The sequence below is a fragment of the Dama dama genome, chromosome 32 (genome assembly GCF_033118175.1).
Source record: "Dama dama isolate Ldn47 chromosome 32, ASM3311817v1, whole genome shotgun sequence".
Taxonomy (NCBI): Eukaryota; Metazoa; Chordata; class Mammalia; order Artiodactyla; family Cervidae; genus Dama; species Dama dama.
The window spans coordinates 8,232,686-8,251,443 of NC_083712.1; the positions used below are offsets into that span (position 1 = coordinate 8,232,686).

The window sequence follows — 18,758 nt, forward strand, 5'->3', positions numbered from 1 at the left end:
TTTGAGTGTGGGGACTTCCCTACTGTAACACAGGTGAGGGGATATTTTTATTTAAAAATGACCTCCAGGCAAAGATTTCTAAGTAGTGGGTTACTCTCAGCAGACAGAATGCTGGGAAACCTATGTTCCTTCGCTGAATGAATGGCAATAAATACAGTGGTTTTCAGGCATGTAATGTCAGCAACAGGCTAGATTCTAAGATGCGAGGTCACCATGTTTCCACAGAGGCCCTAATCCTCAGAGTCACAGCCAGGATATTTCCTTGCACTTTCTGAGCCTTGTGAACACATTCCTGAGTCATATTGGGACTACCCATGAGGAAACAGGCTGCAGGAGTGTGTCTAACAGAGCTGAGTGCCAAACTGTTTTTATCTAGTTTAGTTGACATTCCACTGGAAATGGTCTTTCTGCAAGGAGTTGCAAGCCTCCTGCTTGCTTCAGAAATCCCAGTGTTTTGACCAAAGATATTGCTGTCATGAGTGGGAGAACAGCAATTGGACTGTTTTTAAGCAGCTGCTAAGCCCCAGCCTACTATGGCCAACAGAGAGAAAATGCTAATTTTTCCAACAAGGTCCAGTATCCAGGTTCACACTCAGCATGTGTCCAAGCACTATCCAAGAATTTTCCAGACAGACAGGATCACTGGATACCTCCTACAGAGAACTTCATGGGACAGACGCTTTGACGTTTGTTTGCTTTTCTCTGTGAGTGTGGGGGCCTTCCCTATGGGAACACAGGGGAGGGGAAATTGGTACTTAGAAATGACCTTCAAGCAAGAATTTCCAAGCAGGCTGTTACTCTCAGCAAACAGAATACTGTGAAATCTATGTTCCTTCGATGAATGAAAGGCAAAAAAAACCAGTGTTTTCAGGCATCTATCAGCAACTGTCTAGATTCTAAGATGTGAGAACTCCAGGTTCGCACAGAGGCCCTAATTTCCAGAGTCACAGCCAGTATGTTTCCTCACATTTCTGAGCCTTGTGAACCCATTCCTAGGTCATACTGGGCCTGCCCATGAAGAAACAGCTGCAGAAGTGTGTCTGTGAGTGCCGAGTGCCTTCTAGTGTTGTTACCAAATGAGTTGCCCTGCCACTGGAAATGATCCAATGGCAAGGAACTGCAAGTTGCCTGCTTGCTTCAGAAATCCCAAAGGTTTGACCAGATATTGCTGTCACAAGTAAGAAAAGAGCAATTAGATGATTTCCAGGCAGTTTCTAGGCCACATGGTTTTAGGGCCAACAGAGAGAAAATGCTAATTTTGCCAACAAGGTCCAGTATCCAGGTTCACACTCAGTATGTGTTCCTGCAGTATCCAAGAATTTTCCAGACAGAGCTAGGATCACTGGATCTCTCCTACAGTGAAAACTTGATGGAACAGACTTTGGATGTTTGTTTGCTTTTCTCTGTGAGTGTGGAGGCCTTCCCGATGGTAACATAGTCAGAGGAAATTATTACTGAAAAATGACCTCCAAGCAAGCATTTTCTAGCAGTGTGTTACTCTCAGCACACAGAAAGCTGGGAAAGCTATGTTCCTTCAATGAATGAAAGGCATGAAAACAGTGTTTTTCAGGCATCTATCTACTAGGAACTGTCTAGATTCTAAGATGTGAGAACCCCAGGTTTACACAGAGGCCCTAATTTCCAGAGTCAACACCAGTATGTTTCCCTGCACTTTCTGAGACTTGTGAACACATTCCTAGCTCATATTGGGTCTGCCCCTGAGGAAACAGGATTGGGAAATTGTCTAAGGTCCTGATTGTCATACTGTTGTTACCTAGATTAGTTGACATTCTAATGGAAATGATCTTGCCACAAGGAGTTGCAAGCCGCCTGCTTGCATCAGAAATAGGAAAGGTTTGAGCAAACCTATTGATATCACAAGCAGGAAAACATCAGTTCGATGGATTATCAGGCAGCTGGTAGCCCACACCCTTTTAGGGCCAACAGAGAGAAAATGCTAATTTTGCCAACAAGGTCCAGTATCCAAGTTCACACTCGGTATGTTTCCCTGCAGTATCCAAGAATTTCCAGACAGACCTAGGATCCAGATCCAGGTTCACTGGATCCTTCCTACAGAGAAAACTTGATGGAATTGACATTTTGATGTTTGTTTGCTTTTCTTTGTGAGTATGGGGCCTTCCCTACTGTAACACAAGTGAGGGGAAATTTTTACTTAAAAATAACCTCCAAGCAAGGTTTCCAAGTAGTGTGTTAATCTCGGCAAACAGAATTCTGGGAAACCTATTTTCCTTTGATGAATGCAAGGCAAAATAAGAGAGTGTTTTTCAGGCATCTGTCAATCAGCCACAGTCTAGATTCTAAGATGTGAGAACTCCAGGTTTGCACAGAGGCCTTAATTTCCAGTCACAGCCAGTATGTTTCCTGACATTTCCAAGCCTTGTGAACCCATTCCTAGGTCATACTGGGACTGCCCATGAGGAAACAGGCTGTGGGAGTGTGTCTGTGAGAGCTGAGCTGTGGTGAGAGAAGTACCAGGCACAGAACTCTGCTCAAGGCAGTGTTCTCCCAGGAGGATCCAGTGGGCGCTGTTTGTGTCCTCACATTCTGATTTGGAAACACGATGTGCATGAACCTCAAGTACCCGGGCCTGGTGCACTGGGAAGACCCAGAGGAACTGGGTGGAGAGGGAGGTGGGAGGGGGGATCGGGATGGGGAATACATGTAACTCCATGGCTGATTCATGTCAATGTATGATAAAACCCACTGCAATGTTGTGAAACGGTTGGCTTCCAACTAATAAAAATAAATGAAAATATATATATATATATAATGAAAAACATAAAAAAAAAAAACCTCAAAAACCGAGTTTTTGGTTCAAGCTCTATTTCCTGCCTCAGGCAACTAGCATCCTCCAACACTCCTCTCTTCGGTTTTCTGGAGATTGACAACTTCCTACTCTAATCCTCAAGTTTTCTGAACTGAAAGAGATGCTTGCAACTCCTCACTAGGAGCTCATCTCAGAGCACATTTTCACCTATCCAGGTTAGTTATAGGTAGAGAACTAGCAAGTCACAGAACTCTCTTCTCAAACCAGTGTACCCAGAGAGGAATCCAGAGTTCCCTGTGTCTTTCCCTTCTTCAGAATCATGCTCTGTGGAAATCTAGCAAACCAAGCTTTTGACTCAAGCTGTACATTCCAAATCAGAAATCTAATTGGTTTTATTTGCCTTTGTTTTATTCAGATTGACAACTTCCTACTTTAATCCCCGAGCTTTCTGAAAGAAAGAAGTTGCTTGTCATGCCTTGGTAGTTCTTCTTCTCAGAGGTCAAGTCCACCTAGAAAGGTTAATTATAGTTAACTGTCTGCTCAGACAATGATTCTCCCAGAAGGATCCATTCAGCCCTTCTGTGTCTTCACGTTCTTCAGAAACATGCTGTGTGTAATCCTTGAACCCCAGCTTTGAGTTAAAGCTCTCTTTTCTGCATCCAAAACCTAGGTGCTTTTACACTGAAAGTTACTTGGAAAACGCTTTGCTTGCTTTTGTGTTATTTGGTTCTATAACTTCCTTAGTCAAATCCTGTTGGTTTTGGAAACCAAAGAAAGCTGCTTTCAATTCCGTATTAGAGGGTCATCTCAGAATACATTTTCACCTAGGCAGGCTAGGTAGACTTTTGAGTACTCTCTCATCACAGAACTCTCTGTTCCAAGCCAGTGTTCTCACAGGAGGATCTGAGTGCCCAGGTTGTGTCTTTCCATTCTTTCGAATCATGCTGTGAACCAGGAAATCAAAACTTGCTTTCTAAAGCCTCTTTTCTGCCTCAGAAAAGTTAGATTTTACAGTGTAAGTTACTGTCAAACCCTTTGGTGGCTTGGCTTTGCTTCTGATCAATCACTTCTAGGTCTGATTCTTGAGTTTTCTCAAAGAAAGAAGCTGCTTGCACCCCCAAATCTATGTGTCCAAAGTGTGGACTAAGAGTGCTGTCTGCCCTGTCAGTAAATGAAGGGTATGGCAGTGATCAGCAACTGCATTCACCTTGAAGGTGTGTCCTGAGGGAACTCAGTATGGAAACGATAAATGCCCTCCCTCTTACAGTGACCCATTGCAGCCACCCCAGCTGAGGTGCAGCTGAGGACATTCTGATGAAAAGCACAGGACATTGGCTCCAGGTAGCTGAGGTCATGTCAGAAGAATGAAGTCAGTGAGCTCAGACTCCTGCATCCTCCCATACATGGAAAGCACTAAATTCCTTGACATGTTTAGTTTTCCTTTAGTAACAGTGACCTTTTGATGTTCCCACTACCTAGCTTTTTGTTGCAAAAACTCTTATATGTTCTGACTCTATCCTCGCTTCCTTGGAGCAGTTTTTCAGTTACCTGAGGTGCTGTTTCCCAGGCTTGAAGTCCCAAGACTGTCCACCAAAAAACATAACTCTCAAATTTAAGGTTGTGCAATTCTTCTGGTTTTTGTTTCAGCCTACTAAACCTAACCCCCATTTCCTTTGAGAGGTGACTAGGTCATGAGGGTGGGACTCCCATGATGGAATTAGTGCCATGATGACAGAGCCCTCACAGAGCCCCGAACCCTTCCCCCACGTGAGGACACAGCAAGGAGATGCTGTCTGCGAACCAGGAAGGGGCTTCGCCAGACAGTGAATATGCCAGGGCCTCCATCCTGGATGTCCAGCCTCCAGAACTGAGGAACATAGAGGCCTGTGGCTTACAGGCACCCAGGTCAGGGCATTCTCACCACAGCAGCCAGAATGGACTAAGACATGGCCATTCAGCCCATGTGGTCCCACAGAACTTCGAGGGCTGAGTGACAGGTAGCACTGACTAGCTGGGTGAGAATTTGGGGAAAGTCTTTACTAAGGCAGATTTTTCCTCCAAGCTTCTCCAAGCAGCCTGGGTGAAGTCTGCTGTCAGGGGCAGGAAGGGTCTCAGCTGACTACTGTAGTCGGTGATCATGAGTAAGGCCTGTCTATACCCACTGAAAGTCACAGGAATGAAATTCCGGGCCCAGTTAAATTTTTCATCCCAATAGGTGTGAAAAATGAATAATTTATCTGCAGCACAAAGACACTCACTCCTAAAAAAAAAAGAAGAAAATGCTTTTGTTTTATCATTATTTTTTCTCTTTCAATGCTGTTTGTTACGATCAGAAGAGAGAAGAAGGAATACATTGAAATCAATGGAGATCATGTGGATAAGCCAGGTATGATCTTCCCAGTCAGTGTGAAGTACAAGCTTTTTGTTCTAAACAATAGGACTCCAGGGTACTTTCAAAGGTACTTTTAATATAGAGTTAACGAACAGAGCAGCACAATTCAGGGCTCGCCCCTAAGACATGGCGGAGGGGGCACTGAGAGAACAAGGTGCTTGAACATGAATCAGCTATTTGTCTGACAAATAATTGCAGAGTTTGAAAGATGGATGATTAATATCTTTGCAGATTTGTCAAATCTTTTATTAATGTTCACTCACTTAGGTAATAAGATTTGTATTTATATAATTTCCAATTTTAACTTAAAATGAGATAACAGTAAATGTAATCTCTGAAGCAGTAAAAGTTTGTGCATATGCTTGCACAAAATCTATAGAATGCACAAAAGAAACTGTTATTTAAAGAATGAATTATGAACCTCATTATACAGATAAAATGTATATGAAGTGGAAAATATACCAAATGTGAAACAGAGTATTTTTCATTAGGTAAAGCCAAAATGTTATACCAAAGGTACATTTTATTTGTTTTTTAAATTTTTATTTTATTTATCAAAGGCATATTTTAAACGTATTAGTCTTATGTGAGAAAATTTAAGTTGTAAGAATGCCTAAGTTGTTGAATTTTATATATGTAGATACAACCAATATTTTTTAAACAGAAATTAAATGTTAATGATACTCAATCTAGTAAATGTGCAAAAAAGGAAAAAATATACAAAGGTAAATGATATGATCTTAGTCAAAAGCGATAAATAAATATATCTTAAAACATTTGGCCAATAATACCTCACTTCTTTGGGCCTTTGTTTCTTTATCTGTGATTGGCTTAGAGGTTACCAAAGTGGAGTAAAACTCCAACTGGATTGAAAATGTTGAAGTTTGTATGAGTTGATTGGTTACTCATTCCCTTAGGAAATTTCCCAAGGGAAATCCCCTTGCCAAGTACTCTAGCACACACAGACAATGCTGGTTATAAAAGCGCTCATGGCATTTGATTTCCCATGACCAAACCCACGTACTCAGTCATTCCTTTTGCTCTGATGAGACAGTTGGTCAGGGCTCCCTTTCAAAGCCTTGTTACTGGTGGTGAGGGATCAATGACCAATGCACTAAAACCTTGATATTGTTGTTCAGTAGTTTAGTTGTGTCTGATTCTTTGTGACCCCCATGGACTGCAACACTCCAGGCTTCCCTGTCCTCCACTATCTCCCAGCATTTGCTCAAATTCATGTCCATTGAGTCAGTGATGATATTCAACCATTTCATCCTCTGTTACCCCTTTCTCCTCCTGCCCTCAATCTTTTCCAGCATCAGGATCTTTTCCAATGAGCTGAGTCTAAATGTCCTTTCCTAAATGATGATGCTGTTAAAGTGCCACACTTAATATGTCAGCAAATTTGGAAAACTCAGCAGTAGCCACAGGACAGGAAAAGGTCAGTTTTCATTTCAATTACAAAGAAAGGTAATGCCAAAGAATGTTTAAACTACCATACAATTGTGTTCATTTCACATGCTGGTAAGGTAATGTTCAAAATCCTTCAATCTAGACTTCAGCAGTAAGTGAACAGAGAACTTGAAGACGTACAAGCAGTATTTACATTTTAACAGCATCACCATTTAGGATTAAAATCCTAACACTTAGGATTTTAAATAGCTCAGCTGGAATTCCATCACCTCCACTAGCTTTGTTCATAGTAATGCTTCCTGAGGCCCACTTGACTTCACACTACAGGATGTCTGGCTCTAGGTGAGTGACCACACCATTGTGGTTATCTGGGTCATTGAGACTATTTTTGTACAGTTCTTCTGTGTATTCTTGGCACCTCTTCTTAATATCGTCTGCTTCTGCTAGGTTCTTGCCACTTCTGTCCTTTATTGTGCCCAGCTTTGCATTAAATGTTCCCTTGGTATTTCTAATTTTCTTGAAGAGATCTCTAGTCTTTCCCATTCCATCACTTTCCTCTATTTATTTGCACTGTTCACTTAGGAAGTCTTTCTTATCTCTCCTTGCTATTCTCTGGAACTCTGCTTTCAACTAGGTATTATCGCTCTCTTTCTCCTTTGCCTTTCACTTCTCTTCTTTTCTCAGCTATTTGTAAGGCTTCCTCAGACAATCATTTTGCCTTCTTGCATTTCTTTTTCTTTGGGATGGTTTTGGTCACTGCCTCCTGTACAATGTTACAAACCTCTGTCCATAGTTCTTCAGGCACTCTGTCTACCAGGACTAATCCCTTGAATCTATTTGCCACCTCCACCGTATAATCAGGGATTTGATTTAGGTCATATCTAAAAAGTCTGGGGCTTCCCTGGTGGCTCAGATGGTAAAGAATCCACCTGCAATTCAAGAGACCTGGATTCAATCCCTGGGTTGGGAAGATCCCCTGGAGAAGAAAATGGCAACCCACTCCAATATTCTTGCCTGGAGAATCCCACAGACAGAGGAACCTGATGGACTACAGTCCATGGGTTGTAAGGAGTCAGACACGACTGAGAGGTCTAGTGGTTTTCCCTACCTTCTTCAATTTAAGTCTGAATTTTGCAACAAGGAGCTCATGATCTGAGCCACAGTCAGCTCCAGGTCTTGTTTTTGCTGACTGTATAGAGCTTCTCGACCTTCACCTGTAAAGAATATAAACAATCTGACTTCGGCATTGATTGTCTGGTGTGTTCATGTGTAGAGTCGTCTCTTGTGTTGTTGGAAGAAGGTGTTTGCTATGACCAGTGTGTTCTATTGTGAAACTCTGTTAGCGTTTGCCGTGCTTCATTTTGTACTCAAGGCCAAACTTGCCTGTAACTGGAGGTATCTCTTGACTTCCTACTTTTGCATTCCAATGATGAAAAAACATCTTTTTTTGATATTAGTTCTAGGTCTTGTAGATCTTCATAGAATCATTTGACTTCAGCTTCTTTGGCATTATTGGTTGGGGCACAGACTTGGATTACTGTGATACTGAATGATTTGCCTTGGAAACAAACCAAGATCATTCTGTCATTTTTGAGATTGCACCCAAGTACTCCATTTCAGACTCTTTTTAGTGAGTATTGAGGGCTACTCCATTTCTTCTAAGAGATTCTTCCCCACAGTAAATATAATGGTCTGTGAACTGCAAATGCATGGGAAGCACTGCTACATGTACCAACAGTCATAACTTGGTGGTTTAATGACTCTCTAGAAGTTAATAGTTTGTACTGTCAGACTTTAATTTTTGGGGCTCCAAAATCACTGCAGATGGTGATTGCAGCCATGAAATTAAAAGACGCTTACTCCTTGGAAGGAAAGTTATGACCAACCTAGATAGCATATTAAAAAGCAGAGACATTACTTTGCCAGCAAAGGTCTGTCTGGTCAAGGCTATGGTTTTTCCAGTGGTCATGTATGGATGTGAGAGTTGGACTATAAAGAAAGCTGAGCACCGAAGAATTGGTGCTTTTGAACTGTGGTGTTGGAGAAGACTCTTGAGAGTCCCTTGGACTGCAAGGAGATCCAACCAGTCCATCCTAAAGGAGATCAGTCCTGGGTGTTCATCGGAAGGACTGATGCTGAAACTGAAACTCCAGTACTTTGGCCACCTCATGCGAAGAGTTGACTCATTGGAAAAGACCCTGATGCTGGGAGGGATTGGGGGCAGGAGGAGAAGCGGACAACAGAGAATGAGATGGCTGGATGGCATCACTGACTCGATGGACATGGGTTTGAGTAAACTCTGGGAGTTGGTGATGGACAGGGAGGCCTGGCATGCTGTGATTCACGGGGTCACGAAGAGTTGGACACGACTGAGCGACTGAACTGACTGACCCTAAAGTATCTCTTTAAAGGTACCTCCTGTCCCACATCTACATATACTGTTCAAGTGATAATTTAATAATACTGTCTGACTAATTGTAGGGGGAAGGTGTCTTGTCTGCACCTGTTTGGATTCCACCAGGGAGTTGGGCCTCATACATTCTCATCTTTGTGTGAGGCAGCCTTCCCTCTGCTTCTGGTCCAGTGCTGCTCTCCCTGGTCCTGCCCACATCCCTGCTGAATGATTGATCGATGGATCGAACAGAGCCCCACTTGCATCTCTGACAGCATTGGCTCCTGCTTTTCCAAGAGGCTCCCCTTTTAGCTTTGGTTTCTCCAGAAGATATACTGTTTCTTTTATCTTAAGTTTCTGTCTTTTGCCCAGAGTTCTCTGGGCCTCTGTAAAGGGTGACGAATGCTGGGCAGTGCAGACTCATGTCCCACCCCAGTCTGCCCCCTGCCTGCCTTCTCCCACTTCCACCTCCCCCACTACCAAGCCCAGGGCAGGTGCAGAGAGTCCTGCTCCACCGCCCACAGCCCAGGAGGAGTCAGAAGACCCAGGGCAGAACACGCCTGCCCCCTACCCCCATGCCTCTTTGATAAGAGGGCCATTGTGAGCTGAAGGTGATTGGGGGGCAGTGGCTCCCCTCCCTACTTTCTAGAATCAGGACAGAAGTGCCCAGACCCGACTCCAGCTCTCCCCAGCTCTTGCGGCCACCCATACACACCCACATCCTCTGTAATTCCTCCCCTCCATTGAGGCCTCCCCCAGGCTCCGCCCCGACAGGGCTAACACAGAGCAGGCGCAGGAAAGGTTCCTGGAGCACCAAGAAAACCTCTGCAAGCTGGGTGAGAGGGCAAAGCGGGCAACACGGAGCTCAGAAAACTCAGGAAGGACACCCTGGGAGGCAGCACAGCCGCCCAGCTCACGTGGGCCTCTCAGCAGGGCGTCTCTGCAACAGCTGACTCTGCCCTCCTGCTCAGGCACTGAAGCCTGGGTCCTCGCTCCCCTTTTCCATGCTGACTAGTAATTTTATCAACAAAGGTTGAGTCTTTCCTAATTCAAAGTGGTACAAGCATTGAGACTTCCCTGGTGGTCCAGTATTTAAGACTCTGACCTCCCCATGCAGGGAGTGTGGTCAGGGAGCTAAGATCCCAAATGCTGCAAAAAAAAAGGGTATGTGCATAGATAAAATGCATCTATAAAAAAATAAGAATGCACATTGGAAACATGAGTGGCATCTGAAGGAAATTAAAGAGTCAACAATTAACCAACTTGGCCAACTTGGTGTTTTAATTACTGTTAGTTACAGATTCCCTTCAGCCACGGTTGCAGCAGCCGCTGAGAAGGCAGAGGAACCAGGAAAGCAGATGCAGTCTGCTCATGGTCTCCAAAGAGCCTGGGCCACAGCTGGGCTGCGGCAGGACCCTAGCCGGACACATGTATTCATCCTCAGGGTGACAAGCAGGGCTGGCCTGCTTCTCCTCTGGGCCTAGACCTGCTTCTCCTCCGGGCCTAGAACTTCTAACAGACAAGGCCTCTGTGGTCTCTAGACAGGAGACGACACACCATGACTTACAGTGATAAACCCTGTTTTATTCTCACACTCACACCCCAAAGCTGCAGGCATGCTGTAAGGGCATCAAAGATAGCAAATAATGAAGCCTGCAGAGAAATATATGTGTGTGTTAGCACAGCCAGGAGTCTCAGGATCTTCTGACATTTAAAAAATCTAGCATGAATTTCATTAGTGTTCTTTTGCTCTTTGCTCACATGGACTTCAATTTTTACAAAAGTATGGATTTCATGTTTCAAATTACAAGTGCTCTGCTGCACCAAATACCCACCCACATTGAGTAGCTAGTCTTTTCTTTGTTGACGTTGGTTGTCTGGTTGTGCAGCTGGTTGTGTGGTTGTGCTGTTGGTTGGTTTAGTTCATTGCAAATTTGGTTGTGTGGTGGGTTGTTTAAGTGACTGGCTGGTTGAGTGGCTGTGTTATTGATTGCTTTAGTTGGTTATATGGTTGGTTGTTTGAGTGATTGGCTGGTTAAGTAACTGTGTTGTTGACTGGTTTCATTGGTTGTGTGGTTGGCTGAGTCATTGGTTTGGGGGTTGGTTGTTGAGCAACGGGCTGGCTAAGTATCTGTATTGCCTATGGGTTTAGCTGGTTGTGTGGTTGATTGGTTCTTTTATGATCCCAGCTGCTGAATTAATTGTGCTGCTCACTTTTTCCCACACAACCACTCCTGACCTCTGGTGTGCTTTCTATCCTCATTCATCCTCTTATCTCTACTCCCTCTTCCCTCTCTTTGCCATGGGCAGTCTTTCTACCATGGGTCTTTTTATGTGAATACATTCTTGCAAAATTTCTACTATTGTTTTATTCACATGGATTTTTGTGAAAATGTTTTATGTGGCCAAGTCATCATCGTGTTTCTTACTTTCCCTCTGAGTATGTTCTTTTAGCACTGCACCTGTGAGGCTACATGTCCATCTAATTTGTTGCTTCTAACACACACACTACATCCCCATCCACAGGTGGACACAAGGCAGCCTCCTGCTTGCAGCCACCACAAGTGATGCTGATGCAAGGACCTCTGTGGTGAGCTCAAGGACCTGTGTGAACTTCCCTGAGCAATGCGCCCAAAGCAGAGCTGCAGGGCCATAGGTGAGGCCCGTGCTTGACTACGGTGGTTCTTGGGTCCTCTCCAAGCTGGCTGCCCTACCCAAACCTCCTCCAACACCTGGTCCGAGCCCACTTTCTGAACTCTTCTGGTTGCTTTCATTTGTTCTCCCACAAGACTTACAAGTTCTGTGTGCTCTGGGGGTTTACGTTTGCACTGTAGGAGCCCCTGTGCAGCTTTCTTCCTGTGCTTCGGAAGCTGGGGGTCCTCCCGGGCTCGACCACCCATCCTGTTCTTGGCACTCCCGTCTCTCGCTTCTGGTCCATAGCAGCCTCGGACCTGCCCTCCCTCCTCACACCCTGCGCTGAGTCCCTGGCCGTCATCCACTCTTCCACTCAGGAAGCGTTCACTGAGTCCCACTGTGTACTGAGCCCCGACCCACTGCTGAGGACACAATGTCAACAGCAGGTGACATACTCCCAGGCCTCCTGGAGGGTCCTGGCACCCGCAGGCGGGCACAGTCGCAGGTCACACAGACACGCAGGGGGCTAGACAGCGTAGTGAGAGCCAAGAAGGATGAGTTCAGGGGCTGGCAGAATTGGGGAACAGCTGGGGGCCCAGGGGTGTAAGGAGGAAGTGGCCTGAGGGATGAGCAGTGAGCGGAGAACAGGGCAGACACCCCCAACACCCACTGTTGGGAGGGGAGTCCTGCTAAAGCTGCACCTGGCCCCATCCAGGGAACCTCTGCTGTACCTTCTCCAGAGACCCAGGAAAGGCACAGATGCTGGGCGAGGCTCAGGGCTCAGAGCTTCTTAACTCACCCTCATCTCAGCCATGACCACCTTCTTTGCAGGACCTGATGTGGCCAAGTCCTGAGCATCTGGGCTTAGTCCGCATGGGCTGTCAGTTGCTCAGGCCATGTAACAGCGGACCACAGGCTGGGCGTGTAAACCATAGACATCTATTTCTCAGTCCTGGAGGCTGGACCTCCAAGATCAGTGTCAGAAAGGTATAGTGATTAAGAGCTTCCTGGTTCACAGACGGCGTCTCCTCACTGTGTCCTCATGTGGAAGAGGGGCTGAGAGCTCCGTAGGGTCTGTTATCAGGGCAATGATCCCAAGCATGGGGACCCCACCTTCATGGCCCCACCATCTCCCAAAGGTGCTCCCCCTAAAACCATCACCTGGGGGTTAGGACTTTTGGAGGGTCATAGATCATAATAAGTTACAGTAATGAGATGCATAGATGAATTTGGGTGGGGGGAGGGCAAACGTTCAGTCCACAACCGGCTGCTCTTCCAGGTAAATCATGTTGGTTCCTGTTTCTTATACTAATAGACCAGAATTACAGCTTCCAGTTCTGCCTTCCCCATTATTGTAGGTCATGAATCTGTGCCTTTAAAAAGCCTCTTCACTGCGCTTTGGGGGGGAATTCAGAAGGAGAGGGAAGAGAAGGGAGGGGAAGCTGTCTGAACACTGTTTCCAAGTTTGCTTCCTAGCTTCCTTCTGTGATACCCATTCCTGGCAGCCTTGCATCTGTACTGGGCACAGCTGACCGGTCCACCTACTGCACCAGATGCTCACATCTACCTTGATCACAACCCAGTCATGTTCACACCTGGCATCCAATCGGGCCCCTCAGCAGCCCCTCCTGTGAGAATAGACCCCCTGAGTGGGGGGACGTCGTGCGACACTCCCTCATGCAGGCCTGGCTCTGGGGAGGATCCCTCTCTGTTCTCTCTACATCGAGGGCAGGGCAGAAACTGATACTGACCTTTGGTCACATGGGTCTGTCTTGCCCCTGGAGCCCAGGAAGGTGAGGGCTGCTGGGGTGGTGACATTGTTGTAATTTAAACTTGGTTTCCATTCCAGGTTCCTGACACAGCCTCTGAAACCCTGGATTCTCCAGCATGACACACCACTTTTTATGTGTAAGGAGGTGACTCTTGGTGGGCCCCAGGGCTGCAGGATTGGGCTGGTGGCCATGGGACCATCCTGTGACTAGAGAGTTGGGCCTTTCAGCCCTAACCTGACCTCCCTGAAGAGAGGAAAGAGCTCCTCCCGCGCCCTCCCCATCCTGTCCTTAGTGCCACTGGTACTACTATTCATCTGTTCATGTCACTGTTCTCTTGAAAACTTACATTGGTCCCAAACTGCTGAGTGGGAGACTCTTGAAGCTGTTTTGCCATCACTCCGATATGTCCTTTCACAGCTGTGAGCATCTACTTGCTTCAGGAACAAGATACTCTGCACTCACCTCGCAGTTGTCTGCACGCCTGGAACTGGCTGCTTCTCCAAGGAGCCTGGTTAACCAGGCAGAAGTGGGGGCAACACTCCGCCTCTCAGGGTCCCAGATACACTGGAAAGGTGCTGAGGACACTGTGAGCTGTGCTTGTGTGTATCAACATTTACCACACTAGGAATTAAACAGAAAATTTAAAATACACACTTAATTTTAAAAGAACAGTAATAAACCCCCCGTATGTTAACAGGAATAACACGCTTAAGTAAAAAGTATAATTTTAAAAACAAAATTTTTAGCAAATTTACTATAGAATGGGAAAAGAGAGGAGTATGTTAATATTCTTTCCTGATAATTATGGGTAATTTTTATACAATAGCCAACCTCAACAAGTTGAAGTTTCTTAAAGGCTGGCAGTAACTGGAATATGAAAATCACGTCAAATTTCAAGCTTTCAGGTAAAGATCTGACTTTTGTCACAGGCTACAGTATGCATTATATATCACACAACATATAACATTGTATATATCACACAACATATAACAGTGCACACATGGCATGTGATACACAATACCGCAAAAGACATGCAATGCATGTGTGTGTGTGTGTATATATATACATATATACGTGCATTTGTATAATGTCTTTAACCTTTGCAGATGGAGACTTCGGCTGGGTTCCAGGTGCGGAGGGCTTGCTGGGTTATTTCAAGACCCAGCCCACGTCTCCCACCAGCCACCTCTCTTCCCTCACAGCCTCACTGGCAAAGTTTTGTTTGTTGTGAAGTGTTTGAATTTCTTTGTAACCTGATTTGGGAGGACAGTTCAACCAAACCTTCGTTCTGTGTGTTTCCCTTCCCACAGCCAGTCAACCAAAAACTTGTCACAATTTCGTTTTTTATCATTTTCTTTCTCATCTGCATTGACGACACAGACTGCCCAGTTGGGCTAAAAGAGACTCAGACCTTTGAGAACAGGACAACAAGCCTTCTCGAAGCATCTGTGCCCTGCCCCGCTGGGAGGCCTGAGAGCGCTGAGCTCCTCCAGCCTGGGGGCTCCGTCCATCCTGACACGAGTGTCTGGACTGGAACGCAGTCAGGGGAGCTACGTCCATGTGCATGGCTTGTCTCTCCTGCTGCCCCTGCGACCTCTCTCCTGCTCAGGACTGGAGGAAGCAGGGAATTCTGCCAGCCGGTCCTTCCTCCTTCCCAAGAGCACAATTACCCCTCACTTCTCAGTCTTCTGCCTGGAGCGCCGCACCTGGCCTAACGGCAGACACTCGGGACCCCTGCCCCTCCACACCCCACCCAGGCCCTGACCCCACACCCCTGAACCCAGACCATGTGCTGAAGGCAGACAAGCCTGTGCCCTTGGTTGACCCCTGTCACAACACCATGGACGTGGAGGGAGAGGGGCACTCACAGTACCTCCAGGGGCCGTGCTTCCTCAGGCCCAGGGTGCACAGGCCTCCCTGGTGGGAAGGACGAGCCTGGCTCGCCCTGACCTCTGGGGGCCCTGTGTTGCCACCTGTGGGCCCCGGAAGTGTGGGGGCCGGCACCAAGGAGCACCTGTGTCCCCTCCCCAACGCGCGTAAGGCACCCAGGGCCCTTCCGAACCTCTCCGACCTCCAGGACCAGACTCTTCCACAGCCCCCTCCTCACCTCCTGAGCCTCACCTCTCTGCCTCTCTCTTCTCTGTTCTCCCCACGAACCCCAGGTGGACACACCTGGGGAGGCCTCGCCTGGTGGGCTTCTCAGGAGCCGGGCCTTTGGGGGTAGATTAAGGTCAGGGGAGGTCACAGGGCAGACCCACTCCGACGGGGTCGGGTTCCTCTCTCCCCACAGAGGAAAGGCCAGGTGAAGCCCCAGAGGGTGCACCTGCAGGCCGGGCAGAGGCCCTCGGCACCCAGCAGGCCTAGGCTGGGGACTCCAGCCTCCAGGATGGAGGGGTCAGCGTCCACCTGACAACGTGCGGCTGGAGGCATACACGGCTCTTGGTGAGGCGTCCTGAGGGCTGCCCGCTGGCCCCCGGCCCTGCACTCCGGCTATGCCACCTCATCCTCATCGGCCACCACTCTGAGCCACGTTCTACTGATGACCCAAGCAGGCAGGAAACCCCCTTTCCTACTGACAGTTTGCTGAGGCTCTCTTCAGCCAGACTGAGATGCTTAACTCCCCCATCTGGTAACAGGAGCTGAAGTGGGGTGTTTACCAATAGCCTCCTGGGGTTTACACTCAGCTTTCAGGGGACAGATAATCAGGAAAGGGGGTCGTGGCATTTTAGGAGGGCTTCTCACAGCATTTCATTGGCAGCTGCAGTGCTGGACACATGGGTCTGACAAGCAACCTGGACTCCACCCTGTAGCTCTGGACCTGGTCCAAAGGTCAGGGTCTGTATAACCTGAGTTGCCCCATGTGGTACTGACCCTCCACACACTGCCACCCAAACAAACACATCTTCTGCCTAAAAGCAGACGTTTCCCCTAAAAGGCAGCACAGACGCTCTTCCTCAGGGTCTACAGGGTATGGGATCCCGAAGGCTGCCCCGATGGGCCAGCACCGGGGAGCTCAGCCCACACAGGATGGGCCATCTGCGTGCACTGGCCGGTCTGTCTGTCTGTAGCATCCAGCACAATTGTCTTCCCTTCTTCAGTTGTGCTCTCCTGGTATCTTTCCCTCCTGACCTGATGGTGACTTAGCAACACAAGTTGCCATGGGGACTGATCTGCAGAGAAGGTGAACAGTTCTTGGTACAAAAGTTACATGCCCCATGTGTATGACAGACTATGGCAATCCTGAAACCTGCAGGGAATACTGCAGTTGTGTGAAAACTGACTTGTGTTCATACGTGAAACAGAGGTGGTGCTGAGCTCAGATGGGGTAAACAGCTTTCTCACCTGCATACCTGTTGCTGGAACACCTGCAGGCCAGGAGGCACATGGGGAAACTGCAGGAGAGCCTTCCAGCATGGGGGCTGGTCTCCCCACTCTCTTTTAATGCCAACTGACCACCTGATTTCTCTGATGTCCAGAGTCCCCCAAGTTATAAGGCTCCTCTTGGGAGTTTGGCCCCCCCAGAGAGAATAACTGTAAGGACCTTTAGGAACTAATATTCTTTGGGAGAAGGAGTGTTTTTACCAAGCTCAGCACCTCCTTTAATATGGTTTCAGTGTCTTTCTCTTGAATATACAACCCTTTACTTATTGAATCAAGCAGAAGGAAATGTAATTCCTGTTAGTTTTAACAGGCCCATCTTCCTTTGAGTCTTTTACTATAAAATTCTTTCCAACCATCAGCATGGCTGTCATCCTCCACTATCTCCCGGAGTTTGCTCAAATTCATGTCCACTGACTAGGTGATGCCATCCAGCCATCTCATCCTCTGTCACTCTCTTCTCCTTTTGCCCTCAATCATTCTCAGCATCAGGGTCTTTTCCAGTAAGTTGGCTAGAAACATGAGAATACCAGGTGGTTGAAGTATTGGAACTTCAGCTTCAGCATCAGTCCTTCCAATGAACATTCAGAACATTCATGATTTCCTTTAAGATGGACTGGTTGGATCTCCTTGCAGTCCAAGGGACTCTCAAGAGTCTTCTCAAACACCACAGTTTGAAAGCATCAATTCTTTAGCACTCAGCTCTCTCTATAGTCCAACTCTCACATCCATACAAGACTACTGGAAAAACCATAGCCTTGACTATACAGGACTTTGTCAGCAAAGTAATGTCTCTGCTTTTTAATACACTAGGTTTGTCATAGCTTTCCTTCCAAGGAGCAAGCGTCTTTTAATTTCATGGTCAGAGTCACCATCTGCAGTGATTTTGGAGCTCAAGAAAATAAAAGTCTGTCACTGCTTCCACTTTTTCCCTTTTATTTACCATGATGTGATGGGATGCCATAATCTTAGTTTTTTGAATATTGAGTTTAAGCCAGCTTTTTACCCTCCTCCCTCTTTCACTCTCATCAAGAGGCTCTTTAGTTCCTCTTGGTTTTCTGCCATTGGGTGGTATCATATGCGTATCTGAAGTTGTTGATATTTCTCCTGGCAATCTTGATTCCAGCTTGTGATTCACCCAGCCTGGCATTTCACATGATGTACTCTGCAAAGAAGTTCAATAAGCAGGGTGACCAATAAACAGCCTTGACTTACTCCTTTCCCAGTTTTGAACCAGTCTGTTTTTCATGGTCAATTAAGGTCAAGCAAATATTTCTTCATCCACAAAGTGGGGATGATAATAACTGTTAAAACCTTGATTGTGAGAACAGAAAGATATTAGATGTAAGGGATTTATCACATACCTTGAAGACAGTAGGTGCTCAATAAATGTTAGTTCCCCTCTTCTTCATTCTCCATTATGAATATAATAAAAAACTGGATGAGCACCTAAATCTGCAATGAGAATATTGCGGAGAGAAGAAAATGGATTATACCGTGGAGTCTGTGAGGATGAGTTGATGAGGCTGCCCTCTGATTTCTGCAGACGTATTTACTTGATGTTGGTTCTGTGATCACTGCCTTGATAGTCGATTCCTGGCAGTTGCTGTCAGTTACTGTCTACAGTCATGTTGGAATGCCCCAACCCCTTAACAAAACATTTATTATTTTAGGACATTTCTAGCAAGGGTATTGTTTGGTCGCTAAGTCATGTCCAACTCTTTACAACCCCATGGACTGTAGCCCACCAGGCCCTTCTGTCCATGGGATTTCCCAGGGAAGACTACTAGAGTGGGTTGCCATTTCCTTCTCCAGGGGATCTTCCCGACCCAGGGATCGGGAACTCATGTCTCTTGAGTCTCCTGCATTGGCCGGCAGATTCTTTTACCACTGAGCTAGCAGGGAAGCCCTAGAAAGGGTAGTGGTGTCTAAATCTGAAGAGGAGATATTCTTGGGCATAACTGCCATAGAAATGTGTCAACATTTCAAGTC

At 46.5% G+C, this 18,758-nt stretch overlaps 1 long non-coding RNA gene across 1 annotated transcript in view; it reads right to left on the reverse strand.

The window, feature by feature from the left end:
- Nucleotides 1–18,758, reverse strand: part of LOC133050334 (uncharacterized) — a 35,043-nt gene that overhangs the window by 14,580 nt on the left and 1,705 nt on the right. The window contains exons 2-3 of the long non-coding RNA XR_009691597.1: nucleotides 18,131–18,221; nucleotides 13,851–14,009 (exon numbers count right to left, since the gene is read on the reverse strand). This is a non-coding gene — a long non-coding RNA (uncharacterized LOC133050334). The remainder of the gene's footprint in view (nucleotides 1–13,850; nucleotides 14,010–18,130; nucleotides 18,222–18,758) is intronic.